This window comes from Pseudonaja textilis, chromosome 6 (genome assembly GCF_049901715.1).
Source record: "Pseudonaja textilis isolate UNSWEBS1 chromosome 6, rPseTex1.2, whole genome shotgun sequence".
NCBI classification, from domain to species: domain Eukaryota; kingdom Metazoa; phylum Chordata; class Lepidosauria; order Squamata; family Elapidae; genus Pseudonaja; species Pseudonaja textilis.
In genome coordinates this window covers 28,409,732-28,434,963 of record NC_141995.1, presented here as the reverse complement: position 1 = coordinate 28,434,963, position 25,232 = coordinate 28,409,732, and positions in this window count along the sequence as shown.

Genomic DNA, 25,232 nt, shown 5'->3' with positions numbered 1-25,232 from the left:
AGACATTCCTTTGATAAATCAGTGTGGTAGACATTGAATTTTCAATTATTCATCCACTCTTTTCTGCAACCTCTTTTATTGATCAAAGGATCTTGAAAAATGTTCCAAGGCCCTCAGATTGTTAAAATCTCTTTTGATCAGGGTTGGAGGAAAGCCATTAGCTGAACCTTTCTCCCTTTTTTGGTGTCTTTTTCACTTATTTTAGTAGTTTTGACCATTCTTTGTCCTCCACCTCCACTGAGATTTGCAAAAACAAGATAGACTAGAGACTTCATGTCTATTATTTCAATCAATAATTTAAGACACTCAGAAGAACTGAAGAGATGAACATTCTTTTCTTCCATAAGATAAATCTCTTGGATCCATCTGAAACCAGAATAATGTGACTTGAAGAAGCTGTCAAGCTCGTCTACTGAATTTCATTTGCAGTAAAATGTTGCTGAGCTTTACAGGCATTGAAATCAAACCTTCAGTAGGTTGCTGTATTACATTTTACAAGCAGAGCTTTTCTGCATCTGTGAAATTCATGCTGAAGTAGGTTTCATAACTCAAAAGAGTTACATCAGTTAGATCCAGAGTCAGACAAAGGTGATGCATGTCAGTATTCCCCACTCAAGTAGTCTGAGTGTCAAGCTCAAAAAGAGCATAACTTCAGAAAACCAGTGAATCCATTGAACAATCAACCAAAAGAGTACTGATAAGTAACTATTGATAAGGTAATTTATTCTCCCCAAATGTTGAAAGATCTGTCTATATGACTTTGAGAAGCAGAATTGTATACCAAAGCTGTCCAGTACTGAAAAAGAAAGTTTCTTCTGTTTCATTCCATACACTAATTTATCCTGTATTCCCAACTGAAGTAGTGCAAATGTTGTGCAAATGTTGGCTTTCCATAACATGTGAGCATGTGCATGTCCATATACCCATATTATATTGTTAAATGTTTGCCTCTCTTTGATGTAGTAGGATCCTATAAAATTCTGTCTGTCTTTGTTGCATAAGAATCGTTGTTTGTCCTTTTTAAATCTGGACACTATATAACATGAATTTTTGAAACTCTGTTTGACTTTCTCTTATTGAACTGAAAAAAAGACTATATTGTAAAATCCCTGCATTTCTTTCATTAAATTGAATAAAGGGCTAAGTTGCACCAGATCACAAGCTGTTATTTATTTGATTGCTTTATGTATCAGTCTTAAATATAATTTTTTGCTAAATTTACCATATATTTCTAGATGATGAATACTTAATTACTCCGTAAAACAATAAATAGTTTTTTAATAAATCATATTGATTGACTATTAATTGTAGTTTTATTTTTGGACCTTGGAATGCAAAAACCTCTCTACAAATTGTTTAAATCTTTTTACACCATCCAGATTCATTATTGAGAGGTGGGTGGCCATATAAACAAACAAACACTATTGTTATGATTGCAATAGAACCGCTGTTTTGGGAACATCCTCATAATATCAGAATATTTGCCTTATATTAGAGTTGGACAGAAAATAGACTATGAGTCACCTCTGACTTGAAACTAATCAAGAAGAGAACCAACCTAGAAATAAGGAGAAATTTTGTGACAGTTTCCAGAACAATTCATCAGTGGAATGACTGTCTTCAAAAATTGTGGGTGCTCTATCACTGGAGGTTTTTAAGAAGAAACTGGACAACTATTTGTCTGAAAAGGCCTCCTATTTCTAAAAAGCCTCAGGCTGAGTTTTTTAGATGGGACAGGGTTTGTGGAACTTAATATTATGGTCCTGTTAAACTTGTTTTCTGATGAGGAGCAAGATGAAAAAGCAGAGCAGGCACTTCTAACAATAATTGTCTTGGAGATGTTGATTACAGAAATGTTGAAGCCAGTAACTTCACTCTGGCTGAGGCAGATCACTGGATTTCTTGCCTGCACCCACTGACAGGCTTTCAGACTAGCCAAGAAGCAGGCTGGCAGGAAAATAGTCTCCAATGAGTAATGTGCCTCAGTTATTCATCTGAGTAGTGGCTGAGCATAGGTTATTTATTGGCCTCACTTTTTCAAAGAAAATGCTGAGAACAACTTTTCAAGTCTTAAGCTCTATCATGTATATCTTGTCCTATCCAGTTTTGAACTTCAGTTTCCCCTTCACTATGTCTTCTCAGGTTTGTCATTTGTTTATTGGATTCCTGATCTTAATCATGCCAAATCCTGACTTTGTCTCAAACAACTTCAAAAAGGATTCTTTGCTTCTAAAAGTTCCACATGAGTTTGCATATCTGTGGACTAAGCCAAGTTTCCAGCTTTCTATCATGTATCTGGTAGCCAGAAATGCCAGCACAGAAAACTTAAGATGCCATTACTTTCCTTATAAAATGTTTGTTGTTCCAAAAATTGGGGTAAACATCCATCAGTGATTAGATAAATATCAAGTGGCATCCAATGTTCAGCTCACAGAAATGTCTCCAATTTAGTAAAAAGTCACAAAAAATGGAAGGTAGCAGAAAGAGAAAGAGTATTTTTACACATTTGTTCTTTTTATAGTGCTTTGTATTGCATACTATACTTCTGTAGTATAGAACATGTTTACTTGGAAAGAAGGAATGAAAAGAATAGAAAATCAATTTCCCAATTTTATTCAGAACTAAAAGACACTTATCTCTCCATTGATTAAAATTGAGATTATTTATCTAATGTACTTATTTTGGTAACTTCTCATTTAAATAATTGAATAAGACTACTACTGCCTTTTTTTTCTCCATGTGGAACAATTTGTAATTAAATTCAATGGAGCTGGATCCTAATATGATTATTTTCATCATTGAAATTTAATATCATTTTTTCACTGTAAAGTACAATAAGATATATATATAGTATGACAAGTGCAAAGTATTCTAAAATACTTTATATTTTATTAGGCAGTTTGTTTCGCAAACTGTTCCTCTCTACTTGATGATTCAGATACCTGTGATGATAAATGAGAAAAGATAAGAAAAGGACTTAGCAAGTAATGACCTAGTTTTAAATGCATTCACTGAAGAAACCTTTTATTTTTCCAACTGCTAAATGCAGACCAAGAATTTATCTGAAGTATCAGTAAGTCAAACAATTCAATGTTTTTTTCAGCTTTCAAGACAAAGAACTGTCCAATAGTATGATATAAGTTTACAATCTTTTACTTAATTTTTTCTATTATTTCTTCCCCTATAGAGGGATCTGTGGGCATTTTTTTCTAAATCAAAGAAAACCAAAATAAAGTTATCTCTACAAAGCATTTTATTCTAATAGCTGGAACAAGTCAATGATTCTAGTTTATTCAAATCATTGCCATAATGACTTGGAAAGTTATGTGGGACTATTATCTAATGTACCAAATATTGACCAGTCATTACCCATAATTCTATACCCCCCCCCCAAAAAAAGGAGGTGAATTCATTGACTGATAGGATACACAGCAGGCCCCCTGTTTTGGCATAAGTAAAGCAGGCTAGTGCAATTGGGAGGAGACTCTTTCTCAGATAGAATAAAATAAAAATTCTTTATTGGCCAAATGTGACTGGACACACAAGGAATTTGTCAGTGCACATAAGAGAAAAGCTACATTCACCAAGAATCAGATAGCCTGGACCCATAAAAGGAAAATGTTTAAAAGTTATTTTTTTAAAAAAAATGCTTTGAATTGGACCTAGAAGCTAACTGGCAACCAGTGTAGCTCATGCAACAGCATTGTAACATGGGCCACCCTAGGGTCCCAAGAACTGCCACATGGCTGCACTGGCTGAAGCGTCCAGATACTTTTCAAGGATAGCTTCATGTACAGCACATTTCAATAGTCCAGGTATGAGAGGGCTAGATTTTAAGTAACATGAGTACAGAAACTTATGACCTAGGAAAGGTGCAACTGGAACACAACATGAAGTTGCACAAAGTGTCTCCTAGCCACAACTGCCATCTGCTCATTGAGCAGGATAGTGAGTGTAGGAGAACCCCAAAATTATGCAACATTGTTGTCTGGGATAGTGCAATTCAATCTAGAACTAAGGTTGTTAAGGTCTCAGAACTGAAAGCTCCACATATAATTTACATGAAACCATTGGGTGAGCTTATTTATCACCATGTATGGTAATGATAGCAAACTATACATTTTGGCTCCTAGTGAATTAAGTGATAAGAGGAATGTTTTATCCCTGTGTCTGGAGGCTTGAAAATCTCAATTGGGAAACCACAGGCTTCAGTTGAATTCTGGCAAGACTGAGTGGCTCTGGATTTGGGGGCCTGCTGGTTCCAACTATACTACTGGGTCTTTGGTGCTGGGTTGCTCTGCCCTAGACATATCCAGTGTGCAATTTTGGGATCCTTATAGACTTATAACCCCTGCTCAAGGAAAAGGTGGCAATTGTGCTGTGGAGAGCTTTTGCATAACTTTAGGTTGTATAACAATTGTGCTTGCTCTGGATTGGTCACAGTTACTCATGTCTTTCATTCCAAATTGGACTATTGTAACACATTCTACATGGAGCTGTCATTGAGGAGCAATTGAAAGCTTCAGTTGGTGTAGAATGCAGAGGCACAGGCAGTTGTATATCACCTAGAATTGCACATGGTACACTTCTGTTCTGCAAAGTGCATTGGTTATCAGTTTGCTTCTGGGTCCAATTCAGGTGCTAGTTTTAACCTTTAAAACCTTTCATGGCATGTTACCAGGTTATCTGATGGATTGCCTCCAGCTGGTTACATCCATCCAGTTCATTAGATCTGAGAATGCTAGGGATACCATGGCCAGGGATCTACTTTTCTGCCCTCATTAACAAACGAGTACCTAATATGAAGAATGATACCAGACCCACACCCACGAGGGCCACACAAGATGCTACCACCACATTTCCACGTAGAAAGCAGACTCACATCCACACAAAAGATGATACACGACCACGGACCAGAAGCCATACTGCAGCTGCATCACTACCCGCTTCAAACCCCTCCGACCCATACAGGAAGCGAACTGATGCCCACCATGAAGATGTGGCATGACCACAAATGTGAAGCCAAACAACAGGGTCACAGCTCAACAGCTCAAATCCCCCGGCAACTAAGACTAACCTGAGCACAACCAAGCCCCCACCTGAACAAAACACACCCCCAGCCAATCAGAACACAGCCAAACCCCCAACCAATGAGAGCACACCCCCACCCAATCAGAACACAGCCAAGCCCCCACCCAATCAAGTCACACGCCCACTAGCAGTTAAAAGGAAGAAGCAGCTGCAAGCTCACATTACTCCAAGAAGCACAAAGCCGAAACGATGACGAATGAGACTTCATCGAAACATTGCCTAGATACTTCAAATTTTACGTGGGAGAAAACCGGAATAACCAAAGATCCATATGTATGTATGTGTATATATATATACAGCTGAATACCATACATACATACATACATACATACATACATACATACATACATACACACACACACACACACACACACACACACGGTATTCAGCTTTGTTCGGGTATTTTCCCACGTCATTGTAGTTGTGCTTTTAAAGTTGTAGCAATGTTTCAGCAGAATCTCATCTGCCATCATCAGGCTTCTGTACTGTGTTTGTCTGTGAGTCAGACTATCACAGCCGTTTCAGTTTTAAATTTGGGGCAGCCTACTGCTGTGCCAGAATGGTTTTTTCTTCACCCTGATTGGTTGGGAGTCTTGGTCTGTGTTTATTGATCTTGGAGTTTGCTGTGTTTTGCTTGATTGGTGTTTCTTCTGTCTGTTTTGTGGCTCTTTTTGTGTCTTGATTGGCTGGCAACATTGTGTTCCTTTATTGGAGGTCTTTAGTGCAGCTTGGCTCCGAGTAAATGGATGGCTATCATTTGTTAGGAAGCTAGGTTTCATCTGGGTGCCTGGTTGGGGTGTGTTTGAGCTGGAGGTATCAGGGGGGATCTGTTTGTGCCCAGGTGTTTGCCTGGCTTGTGGTGTGGAGATTTTTTTGCTTGTGAGTGCAGGCTTCCAAATATTGACAGTCTGGTGGAATCATCTCTTCTATTCATGCTCTCAGGTCTTTTTTCAATATCTATGGCTTCTCTGATGATTCTGTGGCTGGGGTTTTCTATAGTGGCTAGGGTTTTGGTGCCATTGAAGTCGATGCTATGACCTGTGGCTTTCATGTGTTGGACTAGTGAGGAAGTGTGTTCCAGCTTTTTTACTGCATTTTTGTGTTCATCCAGTACTTATTCTTCTATTGGTCTGTCCAATGTATGTGACCAGGCATGATGCACAGGGGACTTTATATATGCCTTGGTTTTCCAGGTCAATTTTATCTTTGGGGTTTCTAAGGATGGCTGCTATTTTTCTGTCTGTTTTGAAGGCAGTCTTGATGTGATGCCTGTGTAGTATCTTACTGATTTTGTCTGTAGTACCTCTTATGTAGGGCAGGACAGCTGTTCCATAGGTCTGTTCATCTTCTAGGTCTCCATTATGTTTCAGTGTGTTTTTGTGGATCAAGCCGGTGATTTTGCTCTTGTGGATGAACACAAAAATGCAGTAAAAAAGCTGGAACACACTTCCTCACTAGTCCAACATCATCTATTCTAAAAATATTTTCCAAAATTTTGTGTCTTACAAGTTCTGGTATAAGAAATGCAGTCAAACTTTTTTTATATACCTAGGAATGAGATGAAATAAGGAAGCTGGGAAAATCTTCAAGAAGCTCTACAGAATAGAATGTTCAAGTAAAGAGTAAGTGAACCTGAGTCATTTAAAGAAGTCATTGATGCAGTGAACATGCCTTTATTAATTTAAAGTCTTACATTCTTTGTTCCACAAACTGTATGAATATTTTGAAATTATACTTTCAGAATATCTATCTATCTATCTATCTATCTATCTATCTATCTATCTATCTATCTATCTATCTATCTATCTATCTATCTATCTATCTAGCTATCATCTATTATCTAACTATCCATCTATCATCTATCTATTCATTTTTTTGATGATATTCGTAATTGCACAACAGATTTATTAAATAGAATTGTATTTTACCAAATTCTTTTTGAAATCAGCACTTTTATCTTTGTTATCCATAATATATGTAGCAAATGTGAGCAAGACGTAGCTATATGACACACATTCAGTCTATCAGAAAATGTGAATTAGCTAGTCCATTCAATAATTGGAAATGGAAGTATCTATATAGAAGCTACCCTACAGCGTGTGTTTTTTCATCTTAGTTAATCAACAGTTTTTTACATCTGTCTTATAATAAATAATTGAAGCTATCATGTAGGATGTGATTCAAAGATTCAAAAGAAATAGAAGGCATTCCATAAACCAGTCTTTCTTCAAAGATTTGCTTTATATGCTTTGCATCTTAGTCTGAATAATGAGAAGAGGCACAACTTTCTAACTTCAAAATCTTTGAAATTCTGTTTATCATCTAAGCAGCACTCAGAGATAATAGATAGATTAGATAGAGACAGATAGATAGATAGATAGATAGATAGATAGATAGATAGATAGATAGATAGATTCAAATGAAAATGAATATGAGAGATTTAATTCTGTAGTGATTTTGGCTAATGCCTTTGCTGTTGAATCTTGCAATAAGAGTCATTAGCATTTTTATAATACAATTCAATTTCTTTTATAAAAGAGTAACTTTTTACCCATTCTCACAGATGCAACACTCTTTTTTTCTTGCTGTCTCTGAGTTATGCAATATTGTACTAAAGTTTTCCTTTCTTAGACAGAAACAAGGATATTTCAATATTAACAAGCATTATAATTCCAAAGGCAAACATATTTACAACTATATATAGTAAATTATTCTCCAAATAACTCAGCAGAGAATTTAATATTGAGGCCTTTTTGATAGTTTTGACATTTTCAGCTGACCTCTGGGTGAAGTCTTCCAGCTTTTTTCTACTGATTTGTTGTGTAAAGTTCCAACTTATTATGATGTAGAAGCCTCAATGTTCCAAATTGCTGGGGTGTGCTGCAGGTGGCTCATCAGCTGTAGAAAGCACAACAGTATTACTTTATTCTATTCTTTATCATATTGAACCTTTCTCAGAAGCTTGACATTTCTAATTAAACCAGTTTCATTTCAGGTGTTGACTAGTTCAAAGAAAGACTTGGAGATGTTTCAGAGCACAGGTGTCAAACTGGATTTCTTAGAGAGTCAGATCAGTATTGTATCTGTCTTCTGCAGGCCAGCAAGGGGAGGGAAGATGGGATGGAAGCCCCCTGCAGCACCCTGATGGCCAAAGTGGAGATGGGGGGGGGGGCTATCAGGGAGCTGAAGGAGACCATCCAGACCAAAAATAGGGTGCAGGGGGACCTATTTTGGCTGACAGGCTGGTCCTTTGCTATTTCCAGGTTTAACCACCGTGCGGGCTGGATCCAGCCCACGGCCCTTGAGTTTGAAAGCCCTCTTCCAGCAACTAGAATAGCAAACACTGATATATTTCAAATGCCTATTTTTATTTTCTTCTATTGTGCCATCAATAGAACTCCTGATAATAAGAAGTTTGGTACTTCTGTTAATATTATCAAATAGCTAAATCATCCAACTCCAATTCAAGATAGATACCAGGGAGCTTTGTATGAAGTATATAAGAAATAAGCAGGTGGCAATTATCTCTTTTGAAGCCCAGTGTGAACAATATGTCATTAAAATTCTAAGTAATTACTTTTTCCTTTCTTTACAGTGAATAGCCCAAATAATGATAAAAATATTACTTTGGGGATAGAAAAGAAAAGTACAGTATATTAAAGTTGCAAGACTGGAAAAAGATTGAAGCAAAATGACCCACAATTTCTGTGGTATTATCAGAAAACATTTCATAAACATATCTAAAATGAGCAAGAGTATTTACTCACAATCAGCTTTCATAAATGACCACTTCTAATAAGTGGACACATAATTTCATTCCCATTAAACAATTATAATACGATTAAAATAGGACAATAGGAGGATTAACATTATGATAATAACCCATGTTCTTTTGCACAGATCCTACATATCCAACTATTCCAGAGGTCTCCAAACTTGGCAACTTTAAGACTTGTGGAGTTCAACTCCCAGAATCGAGAATTCTTGCTGGAGAATTATGCAAGTTGAAGTCCACAAGTCTTAAAGCTGCCAAGTTTGGAGAACTCTGAGATATTCACAGTACCTTGGGTTTGGTTCAATGAAGAACTTTCATACCATGGAAGCAATACATTTCTCATCACTGTGGTGAGAGCTGATTTTCTTGAATCAAGTGGTTCATACAGTCACAATATTTCCTTCTCCTCTTAGCTTTTTCAGAACACAAAAAAGTTTACCAGAGGATAACTAGAAATGACAAAAGATTTTTCTGCTTAGAAATCTCTTCTGGGTATTGAAAGTACTTGAGAAGACTACAGAGGAAGTTTTCAGTGTTAAGCAGAGAAGACAAAGTTAAGTCATGCCCTTGACAATCTAACTGTATATGCAGAAGTTGTTCATACAGAATTTGTGCAGAAAAAGGAATTGTTCTTTTGTACTTTAAGAGTTCCATCCTGATTCAGAAGTAAAAAAGCTAGCAGTTTTTCATTTTATACTCCACTGTTTTCATTCTACTTTTTACATTTTCAACTATTTTCAAAGACTTGTGTTACCTCCATACTGCTTGAAAGTAGCATAGCTTTGTCAGCTTTTTCCTCTCCTAAATAATCAGGTTCTAAATAATTTGTGTATGTAACCTATAACAAGAGTTTATTGTTTCACATGTTTTTAATACCATGTTTGCTTTGATGGACCATCCTTAAGTTAAAAAGAATGTTAAGTTAAAATGTTAAGTCTTTATCTTATATAACTATGTGGTGATAAAAATATTTTATACTAAAACTATGAGGAAAATGTTGAGAACCAATTTTAAGAAGTTTAACCATAAGTACATATAATTTATAATTTATGCCGCATGTTAAAGCCATAGTTTTTGTATACAAATAGTTGACAGTTATGAACAGTAGGATTTTAGTGAACAATACTATTTTAGTTCATTGATTATTGATTTAGTCAATTGAATAGTATGATCAATAATGAGAATGGCCTATTGTTTTCTGGTCCTGCTGAGTTTTTCTTATGCTCTTCTATAGTGTGCAATGGAAGAAACTGGTTGCTGGCTAATATCAACATTCTTTAACATATTTTTGTGTTCTTCATTTACAGCCAAAGCTAATTATTTATATGTTGTGCATAGTATTCATTAATTTATGCTATAGGCTTGTAAAGAAAGCAGACATTTTACTAGGGCAACTAACTTATCTTTATTCAGATTTGGGGAATTCCCAAATTTATTATATCTTTTTATGATTGTCAAATTTTTAAGTTTATTTCCAAATTAAAAATACTGATCTTTAAAATTATTTATTCAGTTTAAACAAGTCCTGGCCTACTAGTTATTTTGTACTTTGTAAGCAAAATAAAAGTATAAAATTAATTGATTTTCTTCTTCCCAATAGCAGCCACTGCTAAAAAAAAATGTTGTCTTCTTCTTAACTTGGAACAGTCACAATTTTATACTATATAAATATAAAAGTACATGAGTAAGAAATATATAGAATAAGATTAGTTTAGTTTAGTTTATTAACAGATAACAGATAATCAGAGTTGGAAGGGACCTTGTAGGTCATCTAATCCAATCCCCCACCCAAGCAGGAGACCCTACACAATTTCTGACAAATGGCAGCCCAATCTCTTCTTGAAAGTCTCAAGTGATGATGCTCCCACAACTTCCGAAGGCAAACTGTTCCATTGGTTGATTGTTCCCACTGTCAGAAAGTTTCTCCTTATTTCTAGGTTGAATCTCTTCTTGGTCAGTTTCCATCCATTATTCCTTGTCTGGCCTACAGGCACTTTAGAAAATAGCTTGAACCCCTCCTCTCTGTGGCAGTCCCTCAAATATTGGAAGATTGCTATCATGTCTCCCCTGATCCTTCTCTTCACTAGACTAGCCATGCCCAGTTCCTGTAACTGTTCTTCATATATTTTAGTCACCAGTTCCCTAATCATCTTGGTTGGTCTTCTCTGTACTTTTTAATTGTCATTGAACCTCGTACAATGAAATTAAATACTACTTCAGTACATTATGACTATGAAAATAAACACAAACACACATTCTTCACATTCTATACATTGAATTGAAAACCTCTGATATTGCATTAATATTGCACTATACAGTAGAAATCAATTGAGTTACTGCCCTGGGATAGAAGCTGTTTTTCCGCCTATTTGTCCTTGTTTTTATTGTCCTGTACCATCTGCCAGATGGTAATAGTTAAAAAGAAAGGGTACCAGGATGAGATGGATCTTTGAGAAGTTTTGAACTTTCTTAAGGCAGTGAGAGCTATAAAGCTCTTCCAAAGGAGGAAGAGGGCAACCAATCATCTTCTGGGCAATGACATTAACCTTCTCAAGTGCTGTCCTATCTGCCACTGTGCAATTGGCAAACCATACACAGGTGCATTAGAAATAAACAAATGGAGAGAGACAGAGACAGAAACAAAGTGAGACCCAGAACTTGCAATTTTGAATCTATTTGTGATCATATAATACTATAGTTGATGTGACATTCAAGATAGAATCAAGCATATATTGAAAATATAAAAATCCCTTTTCTTGTCTGAGTCAATTCTATGTTGACTCCGAGAAAGAAGTACCAAAGAAAGATGAAATATTTTAATATGAAATTAAAGTGTTCTGCCCATGAAGGACAAGCTTGACCTTGACTTAAAATGCTGATGGAATGTTAGGAAATACAGTAATTATAGGAAGTGGACAGAATTGCTTAACATTTTAGTGCCTGTCTTCTCAGAAGAGTGGATACTTGAATGAAGTGTAACTGTAACTGCCCAATTCTACAGGTAGCAAGGAAGTCTAGATTTTTGCTGAATAAAAGTTAATATACCATATTTTTGTAATTCTTGGAGGAAGATAGCAATTATACCTGGCCTTGGGTATAATTGATTGTTTTTAGCCTTTATCAACAGTACAATAGAAAACAAAACACTCTTTTATAAAATCTTTTAATAGTATTAATGGTGGGAAAATATCCTGGTGTAATACAGCACAGGTAGGGCAGGGAAAGAGTGCTTGTGAATCTCAGTTTAACTCTGGGATCATGAAGCATTTTAGCTAATCAGATCTTCTCCGATAGAAAAATACTGTGTATTAAGAAGACATATCATTAGTTGATTTTCACTCTACAACCAAAACCAAATAAAGCAAGAGGTGAAAACAAATACAAATGTGTTAGACTGTCAAAAGCTCTCCATTGGGAAATGGGAGATAACTAGGAGCAATGATAATAACATCTGTGTCTGCATCCATTAGCTGTGCAGTTGGAGATACACAGAACAATTCAGAAATATTTTAAATTGTTGGGTATGTGACATAATTGCTAGTTTAAAAACATATCACAGCATTTACTATTCCGACTATTTATATCAGAAAAAGTAACTAGCTTTAATGCTTTGTACTCTTCTAACCAACTGCCAAACATTCTTTAAAATAGCATTATTTCAAATCAGATTAGAATAATCACTTTTTAAAAAAGAATATCCCATCATATTGTGAAATTCCTATGCATTTTATAAAGTAACAACAACAGCTCATGGACACAAAATATTTTAAATACTACTTCATTTTTTATGTATGTTTAAGATATAGAGAGAAGTGTTTCTATGAAGTATTGATTGAATTTTCTATGAAGTATTTCTTGACTTTAACAGCTCTAAACAATATTTAGTAATTCATTACTGTGTTTATTATTGATATTAATATAAATGACAAAATTAGAAAGTGGAATATTGTGGAGGAAGCATTTTTACCAGGACGAAAAGGGAGAGGATAATGAAATTAATCAAATAAAAGCTGTGAAATGATCAGAAATCATTTGTGGAATTTTTGTTTTAGTTATTATTATTGACACTGCACATATTGGTTTAAAAAAATAGTTATTTTGATGCTTGCTGTTTGGTCTGGGTGTCAGCCAAAGAAGCTTTTTTTTTTTTTTTTTTTTAGAAAAAAATGATTCCAGACTGGTAGACTTCTTGTCAAATAGTATCTTTTAACTATAGTGATCTTTAAGTCCAATGGGGAGTTAGAATCAGAAGGACATGTCTGCCATTGGTTTATATATTTTCAATTGAAATAAAGATTTAAATCAGACAAAGAGAATTATGGGTTTGATTTTGTGAAAAACAGATTGGAAATCCTACTGTGTGTTAGTCATGAACATATTATTGCCAAAGTTTATAAATGGTTATTGAATTTGAATGTGAAGAATGAAGTTATGTAAAGCACTGCATGAGTCAGTGGGCAAGAAACTTTGGATACAATGTCATGCTTGAACAATGGGAAAATATGTGGATGAAAAGTTTAAAATTTACATTAAATTATAATTTAAAATATTTTTTTATAAGATGATGCCTCATCGGTATTAAACACCAGAATTTGTCAAGAATATGTGTGATAAAGCAAAGAAATATTGGAGTAGCACTCACATCTTCATACAAAAGATTTCTCAAAATGAATACAAAGATAAAACTAGAAACTTTATTTTGGGTTTAAAGGAAAAACTCTTTGGGGGAAAATTGTACTTTGAAGTTATATATGTTGATGGTAGCAAGATTACTGTATGCACAAAACCAGAAGGGCACTTTGATTCCCACAATGGATGCAAGGATGCAGAAGTTGATGGCATTGGCAGAGATGGCTAAACTGACTGGTTTGATTAAAGACAAAAACACAACTACTTCTGTTTCTACTTGGAAGCCACTTCTGGACTTTATGCTCAAAGTGGAAAAAATGAAACTTTGGTTTTTAGTTTTGCCAGTTAGATGGGTTTGTTGTTATCAAAATTGTTTATACTATTATGTAAAAGTAAAAAGTTGAGGTTTGATGTTATTACCTTATTCTACTGCACCAAAGGGAGTTGGAAGTCAACACCTTTTCTTTCTTTTTGCTTCCTTTTTCCTACATTTTCCCCTTCTCTTTTCCCTCCCCTATCTACCATTTTCTTTTGTATTTTTATATCTTATAGTATTAATTAATAAATAAACTAGATAATAAAAAAGAAAAATATAGTCATCATGAGGATATAACAGGGTCTCTCCATATTGAAGTGAGTCAATTGGCACATAATGCAAAGTACTGATAAGCATGATCAACAAGATGTCTGCAGGTGGTATGTTTCCAACAATATCACTCACAAATTTAATTACAATTTTAACTTCATTATTTCTTTCACTTAAAAATTGTTAACCTTTCAAGATAGGCCAGGTTTATTTTATTTGCTTATTATCATCATCATTATTGTTGCTGTTGTTATTGTTGTTGTTACACACATACACATTATGAACCAGAACTCTCAAAATAATAAAGACATTCCAAAAACCCAAACAACCATAGCAAGAACTACTGATGTCTCAGAGGAAGAGTCTACCACTTATTAATGTTCTACTTACTAGACTTCAGATTCATTCTACCCTAATACTTGTGGAAAGAGTCATCTTTTAAGATCTTCTGGAAGACCAGGAGAGAATGCATAACCATATAGTAGGTATGCTTCCTAGATCAGGCCACAACGTTCATCTTCTACTCAGACAGAAACCACAGATCCATGAGGATTCCCAAGCTCTGCATCAGCTCTTTCCAGACAAATGCTTCTCCTGCAAGAAAAGGTAACAGCTCATCAAGGAAGTGGGTGTGAGAGGGAAAGAGATAGGGAATGTGGAGAAAGCCATTCTTGTTACTGAGGTTGAATTGAAGCTCATCCTTCCCTATCCAAACTTTTATAGTCTCCAGACATTGAACCAACTCTGGAACAGCATTGCTTGACTGGCCCAGGATGGAAATGCATAGTTGGCATCATCAAAATATTGTTGATATTCTACCTCATATTATGGATAACTTCTCTCAGTGATCTCATGTAGACATTAAAGAAGGGGGACTCTATCTGTTCTGCTTCCCAACACAGGAGGCTTTAACCAATCAGGAAGGATGTAGGTCCAGAACACACACATTAATGTATGAAGCATTTAAAAACCTACTTCTGAATAGCAATATTAAAAAAAAGCTTACTAAAAATAAATAATGACTTCCTTGAGAAAAAATAAAAACATGTAAAGCAAACTGAGAGCAACTAACGCAAATTAAAATATTTTTGGACATCTTGAGAGACAAGAGAGCAAAAAATTGTTAGCTCTTTATACATCTAAATCTAAATTTTAAAAAGTTCAAATGTGAATTTATCAATCTGCTAGACAAAATACATAATCAGCCCTTCAGAATTAATGAGTATCAGAAAATTGTTTTGTTGTTCAAGAAAAAGTATCAGAAGAAATATAGAAAATTGGTGACCTGACATATTAATTACTTGTAGGAAAATTACTAGAAACAGGACCAAAGAAAAACACTAAGCATATAGTTCACTAAGTCATATTCAGAAAAAATTATCATACATTCTTCAAAGATAAAGATAACAAAACAAAATTGTGCAGTGCTTTGAGAGTGTCAACAGGCAGATGAATAAAAGTTACCCACTAAATATTGTACCCTTGGATTTTTAAGTAATGTTTGTCAAGTTTCCTTATCATGGGTTCTTGATAAACATATTGCTTATGAAATAAGTGAACCTATGTTTTATGGGTTGTTGCTTCATTTATGACAGTCAGTTTGTGGTGTAGTTGTTAGGGCTAGAAACCAGGTGAGTTTGAGTTCTAGTCCCATTTTAAGCACAAATCTCTCTTGATGACCTTTGGCCAGGCACTGTTCTCAGCCCTAAGAAGCAGACAATGGCAAATCACTTCTTGCTAAGAAAAACTGCCTGCTTATCCAGGCACACCAAGAATCAGACATGCTTAACAGAAGGAAAACAAAACCCGCATTTAAATAAATGCAAACTACAAATTAGGAATAAATGGCAATTTTGTCAGCAGGAAAAAGTAAGGTCATAAATGATCATGGATTAGGGATAAGCAGTGAGCTGGTTACACCATGCATAATTAACCTGAAGAATTCATTACCACTAGATGTGATAATGGCCACTAGTTGGATGGCTTGAAAGGGGATTGGATCAATTCCTGAACTGTTAAGGATCATTAGCTGAGGAAATTCAATGTTATTTCTGCTTTGAAAGAAACAGGCTTCCAAAAATAGCTAGAGGAAAGGAGCAGCAGGAGGGAAGTGTGTGTCCATCTCTTGACTGCAAGCATACCAGAGACATGTGGTTGGCCTCTGTGAAAGACAAAATGCTTAACTGGTCCTTAGATTTATCCAGTAAGACTATTCTTATGCCTTAAGTATGTAGTCAGATTATGTATGTAGAAATATGGAACATTTATTACTTTCTGAATTTCTACTGTTAATAATCTGCAGTAAAACTTTAAAATTATAAAAGATAGGACTAGACTAGACTAGACTAGGCTAGGCTAGGCTAAACTAGACTAGACTAGACTAGACTAGACTAGACTAGACTAGACTAGAACAGAACAGAACAGAACAGAACAGAACAGAACAGAACAGAATAGAATAGAATAGAATAGAATAGAATAGAATAGAATAGAATAGAATAGAATAGAATTTGGATTATGGATGGATTATGGACCCACTCACAGAGGGTCAGATTAGGTAATCATACCTCTTCAGCCCTTATTCTTAACACTGGTAAACCACAGAGTTGTGTGTTGAGTCCCTTACTCTATACTTTTTATGTACGTGACTGCATTCCCACTCACACTAGTAATACTATTACTAAATTTGCGGATGGTGGGACTTATCTCCAGGGGGGATGAGTCTGCCTACCGAGATGAGGTGGACCGTTTGCTTTCGTGGTGTGGAGACAAAAACTTGATCCTCAACACCAATAAGGCCAAGGAGCTTCTAGTGGATTATAGAAGGAACAGATCAAACATCCAGCCCCTTGCTTATCAATGGAGATAGAGTGGAGCAAGTGACCAGTTTTAAGTTTCTGGGTGTTACCCTAAAAGAGGACCTGACCTGGGGTGCCCACATTGCAGCCCTGGTCAAAAGGGCCCAGCAGAGATTATACTACCTGAGGCTTCTCAAAAAACAACAACTGGATGAGAAACTGCTGGTGACCTTCTACCGCTGCACCATAGAGAGCATTTTAACATACTGCACCCCTGTATAGTTTGCCAATTGCACAGTGGCAGATAGGAAAGCACTCCAGAGGGTTAATGTCATTGCCCAGAAGATCATTGGTTGCCTTCTCCCCTCTTTGGAAGAGCTTTATAGCTCCCGCTGCCTTAAGAAAGTTCAAAACATTCTCAAAGATCCATTTCATCCTGGGAAACCTTTTTTTGAACTATTGCCATCTGGCAGATGGTATAGAATAATAAAAACAATGACAAATAGGCTGAAAAACAGCTTCTATCCCAGGGAAGTAGCTCTTTGAATTCTGCTGTATAGTGCAGTGTTGGTGTGATGTCGGGAATTTCCAGTTCAATGTGTGGAGGGTGAAGGATGTGTGTTTGTGTTTATTTGGTTATGGTCATGATGTGCACTGAAGATGGTGTTTGATTTCATTGTACGAGGTATAATATCAATAAAGTAAACTAAAAAATAACAGAGTTGGAAGGGACCTTGGAGGTCTTCTAGTCCAATCGCCTGCTTAGGCAGGAAACCCTACACCCATGATGGTGAACCTATGGCATGTATACTGAAAGTGGCACGTAGAAAGTGCCACTTTTGCTGGCACGCGCAGAGTTGTCTGGAAGAGTACCACTGTGCAGGTGTGCATGCCACATGCCAGCCAGTTGATTGTCAGGTATTTGCCATGCATGCGCGGGGGGAGACACATGTGTGGGAGATTCACACATGTGCAGAGCATGCTGCATGCGGGGGGTTGCATGCGCATGTGCAGGAGGCGGGGAGAATCACACACACATTGCATCATGGGTGCAGGCATGCTGTGCATACTTTTGGCATGCAATATGGAAAAGGTTAGTTATCACTGTCCTACACCATTTCAAACAAATCGTTATCCAATCTCTTCTTTAAAACTTCCAGTGTTGGAGCATTTACAACTTAAATATTTTAAGATTATTGTGTTTCATTGGCATTAGTCAGAAATCCATTAAGTTTTAATCTTGAAGGTTAAAGGGGTTAATGGAACTGTTAAATTTCTGGATGCACAAATGGTATAATAGTACGAATTGCTTAAAGTAATGAGAATTAAATCAACAAAAATCAAGCAAAAATACATAATATGTACTGTATTTCTAGAAAAAGTTTGTAGAATAATTTGAATTTTTGCTCACACTGTTATGTGGATGTATGCTTTCTATGTTGGAATCAGACATCATTTTGCATTTTTGAAAAATGTAAACAAAAGGAAAACACATTTGCTTTTTATGTATTATCTTCAGTCCACTTGCACAAACTACAAGTACATTCTGCACTTTGTAATTCCCTTTGGAGGCCCTGAGAAATATTTGTAGTCTAGGACAATTTGTGATGTAAACGTACAATATTTGTTTTTGTTTTGTTTTGTTTTTTGAAAATTGAAAATATGTATATATATTAACAATGAGAAAAAAATAACTGACTTTTTTCACCAGTTTACTAAGAAAAAATACATTTGACTGAGATCTAAATAAAGCAAAAATCTCATTCAAAGGGGGTTTGGGGAAATGTAAGGTTTACTATTTCCCTACTATTTGTTAATATGTTTGAAGGAACAGCTGTTGTGCACTGTTATGCAAAAGTCTCAGTTCTCAAAGGAGAACTTCATAAAAGTTATGGACTTCCTTTATGTTGACTTTTATAATATATATTTTCTTTCATATGTTGCAAACAGTAGTTCCAGATGACAGTTTTGACTATACATTCTCCCTCACAATATAATCCTTAATTCCTGAGGTACTTATTTTTTATTTAATATGAGATTTATAACTTGAATTAACCTTTATATTTTAAATTACTTCTTCAGACTTTGTCGAATTTTATTTAATCAAGGAAATAACTTTACAAATCTCTGTGAGCAATCTATACCAATTCCATCTCTACTGGAATTATTCTGTTGTCACAATAAATAACAGAGAATTCATGTTTCTTTTCACTTTTGTGAAGGAATGATCCTAATAACTAAGTAAAGGAAAACAACATTGATCCACTATCCAAGCTTTATTTCTAATCACCAAGTTTGATTGAACTTGCAGCATAGGGAGTACTTAACAATTTCCCACTGATGTCTAATCCTTTTCTTAGTTGATCAAGGGTTAAAATGTTAGTCTTGTCTGACTAACAACACATAATAATACAATAATAATTACACAGAAACTTGGTTTCATTCATTTATTCCAGATGCAGCTGTTGAGCTGGAAGGCTGCATAGCTCACTGGCAGGACAGGAGTTGAGATTCTAGCAAGATCAAAGGGGGAGTTTAAGCCTTGATGTGAACAAAAGTTGGTGTATCAAAACAAAGACTGTAGACAGCCACTGCTCCATGGATCTGGAGCATATGACCCTTAAATGTAGACTCATATATCTTCCATGGGAATTCAGCATGGTTTTTATTACTGCAGTCTATATCTCACCTGATGCCAATATTACCAAGCTTTGGGATTCTTGTATAATATTGTTAGTAATCAGCAGAATAAGTATCCTGATGCTGTGCATATCATAGCATGGAACTTTAATCAAGTTGATTTAAAAGCAGTGCTCCCTAAATTCTATCAGCATGTTAGAGGAGGAGGAGCAAACATATTGGACAAAGTATATACTGACATCAAATATGGCTATAAGGCTATACAATTACCACATTCGCGACAATCAGACCATATGTCACTGCCTTTAGCACCAGCGTACATTCCTCTTAGGAGACGGGCTCTGCCTATAATAAAGACAGTGAAATCTTGGCCAGAAGATGCTTCCCAACAAATTAGGACATCTTTTACCACCCTGACCTAGAGGAGCACACTGCAACTGTTCTGTGCTACACTGCACAGATACTATCACTCTGCATAAACATATTAGGATCTATCCCAATCAGAAACCCTGGATGACTAAGGAAGTTCAGCACCTCTTCTGTGACAGGGCCAAGGCCTTTAGGTCCAGTGATGGGGCAAGATACAGTGTTGCCAGAGCTAATCTGAAGAAAGGTATTCGGAAAGCCAAGACTGATTATAAGAGGAAGATTGAGGATAATTTTTATAGGAATAACATGAGGCAGGTGTGGCAAGGAATTAAACAAATTACAAACCAACAACTGACCAATGTCATCCCTGCTGAGGGGGATGCTTCATTGGCAGAGGAACTGAATCATTTCTTTACTCGCTTTGAAGTGGAGACATCAGAGACAGATAAAATACAACCACCAGCCAAATGTAGCCTCTACCTCATTAAGGAGGAACAGGAGGTGAGGAGCATTCTGAGGGCTGTGGACCCTAGAAAGGCTGCCAGTCCTGATGGTATCTCTGGCCAAGTGCTTAAAGATGGTGCTGATCAGTTGGCTGGAGTCTTTACCAGGATCTTCAATCGGTCTTTATCCCGGTCCACTATTCCATCTTGTTTGAAGGCTTCCACCATTGTTCTGCTGCCAAATAAGTTCCCTATCAATAACCTCAATGATTATAGACCAGTGACACTCACTCCTATCATCATGAAGTGCTTTGAGAAATTAGTCTGCTGGCACATCATTTCTGGACTTTTGATAAACACCAGTTTGCATACAGAAGATATAGATCTACAGAAGACTCTATAGCCATCACTCTTCACATTGTTCTGACTCATGTGGCTATGTGAGGATGCTTTTTGTGGATGTTAGTTCTGTGTTTAACAGAATTCTTCCACATAGACTAGTTTCTAAACTTCTGGAGTTTCTAATTCAATCTGTTTTTGGATTATGGATTTCCTGTCTGGCCGCTCACACAGGGTCAGATTAGGTAATCATACCTCTTCAACCCTTATTCTTAACACTGGTGTTGAGTCCCTTACTCTACACTCTTTATGTGCATGACTGCATTCCCACTCACACTAGTAATACTATTACTAAATTTGCGGATGATACAACAGTGGTGGGACTCATCTCCAGGGGGGATGAGTCTGCCTACCAAGATGAGGTGGACCGGTTGCTTTCATGGTGTGGAGACAACAACTTGGTCCTCAACACCAATGAGGCCAAGGAGCTTATAGTGGATTATAGAAGGGACAGACCAGACATCCAGTCCTTGCTTATCAGTGGAGACTGAGTGGAGCAAGTGGCCAGTTTTAATTTTTGGGGTGTTACCAGTTACCAGAAAAGAGGACCTGACCTGGAGTGCTCACATTGCAGCACTGGTCAAAAGGGCCCAACAGAGATTATATTACCTAAGACTTCTCAGAAAACAACAACTGAATGAAAAACTGCTGGTAACCTTCTACCACTGCACCATAGAGATCATTTTAATTTACTGCACCCCTGTATGGTTTCCAATTGCACAGTGGCAGATAGGAAAGCACTCCAGAGGGTTAACATCATTGCCCAGAAGATCATTGGTTGCCCTCTTCCCTCTTTGGAAGAGCTTTATAGCTCCCGCTGCCTTAAGAAAGTTCAAAACATTCTCAAAGATCTATCTCATCCTGGGAACCCTTTTTTTTTTGAACTAGTACCATCTGGCAGATGGTACAGAATAATAAAAACAAGGACAAATAGGCTGAAAAACAGCTTCTATCCCAGGGAAGTAGCTCTTTTGCATTCTGCAGGATAGTGCAGTATTGGTGTGGTGTCAGGGGTTTTTAGTTCAATGTGTGGAGGGTGAAGGATGTGTGTTTTCATGGTCATGGTCATGGTCATGATGTGCACTGAAGATGGTGATTCATTTCATTGTACGAGGTGCAATGACAATAAACTAAACTAAACTAAACCAGAACAACTATTAGCATGACTATAGATATATTCTGGGAAATACTAGGGAGGACATTTGCATCTTTTTCCTGCTGACCTAGCCTTTCCAGCTTTTGTCTTCTGAATCTAGAATGCAGTTCCTTCCTTCTGGGAATTCAGACTACATTCCACCACAGATGCATCCAAAAATGGATAATTGAGGTTTTTTTTCTGTTTTTTATTGTTGTTGTAAGTTGCCCAGAGTTGTATTCTTAGGTTGGGATGCCATAGAAATCTTTAAATAAATAAATAAATAAACAAACAAATAAATAAATGTCAATTAAACAAGTAAACCTATCAGCCAGCATTTAAAGGCCTTATAAAAGATTCAATCACATTGTACTATTTTACACTTTGCGAGCCATACAAGACAAAGTTCTTTTCTACATATCTCAAAAAATTGTGGGACATTCTTTCATTCTACAACAATATGAATGGAAAAAGTAAACACCATCTGTTATCCTGTCAATGATACCTTATATATATATAGATAACTTGTTGCTGATAGATTAAATCTGAAGAAATAGTTGAGAGAAGCAAGAAACTATTGGACTTTTCTGGCATAGTATCTCACCTGTGGAATACCATTTTATCTGAGTTTCAGGGAATCCAAAATCTACTATCTTTTAAAAGTGCCTTGAAGATCAGGTTCTGGGCTAAAATGGCTTTTGAATCTATTGTACTGTATATGATGTTTATACTGTGTATGTAAATAGGCAACAAGGTTTTTAAATACTAAACACATTTTCACTTTTAATTAAAATATTTAAACACTGATTTTTATGGCCCTTTTGCTTACTTGTACATTAAAGATTAGAATATAGATTTTCCAGCCTTCTGCATGTAGCACACACATAAAATATACGATGGGGAGAAAAAAATAGTGATAGATCATACAGGATTCATTATCTAAGAATTGGTAATAGTTGCCAAATGCATATTTAAATGTGAGACCAGCTCCATTCATATTTAAATATGCATTCACATTACACTAGTCTTGTCAAATAACTGTTGGGTGATTACATGTCCAAATAGGATCATCATCAACTTCTATTTCAAGGCTTTCCTCAAAAAATGATATTCCAGTATATCCAATCAGGAGTGCATTAAGATACACGTTTCAAGTTCAAGATTCTAAACTAGACTATCCTGATTGAAGATTTTAAGGACTAATGTACAAATTTGAACAGTATAGTAAGACTCATCAATTGATTTTTCATATTTGTACTCCAACACCACCTACAGGTTCCAGCAGTTTATGTGGATTATAAAAAATCAAGGGAAACATCAACAATATAACATCCATAAAAGCAGTAAAACAATAAAATTCAAATATAAAACTAGAAGCAATTAAAATAGAAAGTTGAGGAAGTCTGCTATATTTGAAAGATTTCCCAATTCAAATATTTATAAATCAATCAAAAAATGGAAAATAGGCCTAAAGTCATCCATCCATATACAGTACCTGGAATATAGACTGATATATTGGCTTATTCATGTCTTATTCTAATGTGTGTCCTTCTTTATTGTGTGCATATGGTACATTTGTATGAAAAAAAATCCCCTTTTTTCATGATGTCACAACAGGAACTGAAGCATGGCTTTTACTTGAGTTGAAACATATCTGCTAATAGCCACATGGACAAACACAGAAGTATTCAATTATACAAATGGGAATTAGTTTTAAATAATGCCAGAAGTGAGTCTGCAGGCTTCTTTAAATCTGAAGCCAACATCATGCCTTAACTGGCCCAGTTTAAAATGTTAGTACACAGTCTTGTGATGTATGTTGCATAAACAGAAGGTTTCCTCCCCCTTTTTTTATATGCACTAATAACCTTAATGGCTTTTACTAATAGTAGCCTGAGGCTGAATGGGACCCAAGACATTTGAATCCTGGAAGTTTCTCCTTTGAAGAAAAGTCTATAGCTGTTTAATAACAGTGGAACAACCACTGGGTAGCCAGAGAACTTACCATATAAAATATTTCTTTTCCTAGCAGTAAGTGCTTTGGAAATAAAATAGCCAGCCTGTCATTATTCACTTGGAATTTGGCCACCTACATTTCCAAAGCTTACAGATAAGTTTTAATCATTGTTCCAGCTCAAACAAAATTGAAATAATAGTACTAATACAGTGGAAATACAACATTGGCTAAAGTGGACATGAATTAAGGTTCAACTGCATCATTTATCAAGGAATAAAGCTTTATCACTTCTTTCAATAAAAGTACAAACTTACACATAAAAATAGGTTTATATTGCTTTTCTATGACAGAAGATACCATAACAAAACTAATCCATTGTAGAACATGGCTAATAAAAGATGTTATTAAAAACAACTTAAGGCAATATTTTTCATTAGAAAATAGGTATAAAAGTAAAAGTGAAGCAGTGATTTGATTTATATATAAATGCCATGACATTTTATTCTTTATAATGTGTTGTTTCCTTGGCAGGTATACTAATATTTTGAGGTAATGCATCTTGGAGCTTGGTTTGGAGTATTTTGATTTCTGAGAAATTAGGGGTGTTTTTCCCCTAATTTATTCTTAATTTGTTTTAAGCAAGGGAAAATCTGGTCTTCCCCCTCCAACCTGGGGCTTTTCTGAACTGCAGACTTAAACAGCTTGATCGAACACATTATACCAGCAGGAAAAAATAGCAGGCTTAAGAGGAAAGTGAGCAATGACCACCACAGTGTAGAAGACATTTCCTACAACAATTCACAAAAGCAAATAGAGGTGGAAGTGTTTATTTACAATGAAATGAACTACAACAGGCAAGCCCTACAGTATAGGATGTGCTGCCATAAGTCAGAAAATACTATTTTTGATGCATAGTAGGAAAAAGCAGGAGGCTGAGTATAAATTGAGGACAAAGTCTCTTTAACCATCCAAGCTTCGGTAATATTCCAGCATTAACTCTCAATGGTGTGGTACTTCCCCACTGAAGTCTTGTTTTCATTGGAGGGTTTCTTGGTCAATCAGCTCCTAATAAAAGAGCAAGTGACAGCTATGACCAAAAGGAATTTTGCAAAGAGAAAACATTCATGCCCTGGTCACTTAATGATTAGATTATTAGGATCTATGCAAGTCTGCATTTAAAGATAATGTGGAAGGTACAGCTAATCTATAATGTGGTAGCATGGGCAATGATGAGAATAATACATTATTCTTCTATGACCCTTTTGCTTTGTGAATTGCATTGGTGACCAATTAGCTTTGAGCTATAATTCAAATGCTGTTTATCACCGTTAAAGTCTTGTATGGCATTGGGACTGGTAATCCAAAGTACCACTTATCTCCAGTTGTTTCCCCAATCTGGGAAGATCAAGCAGA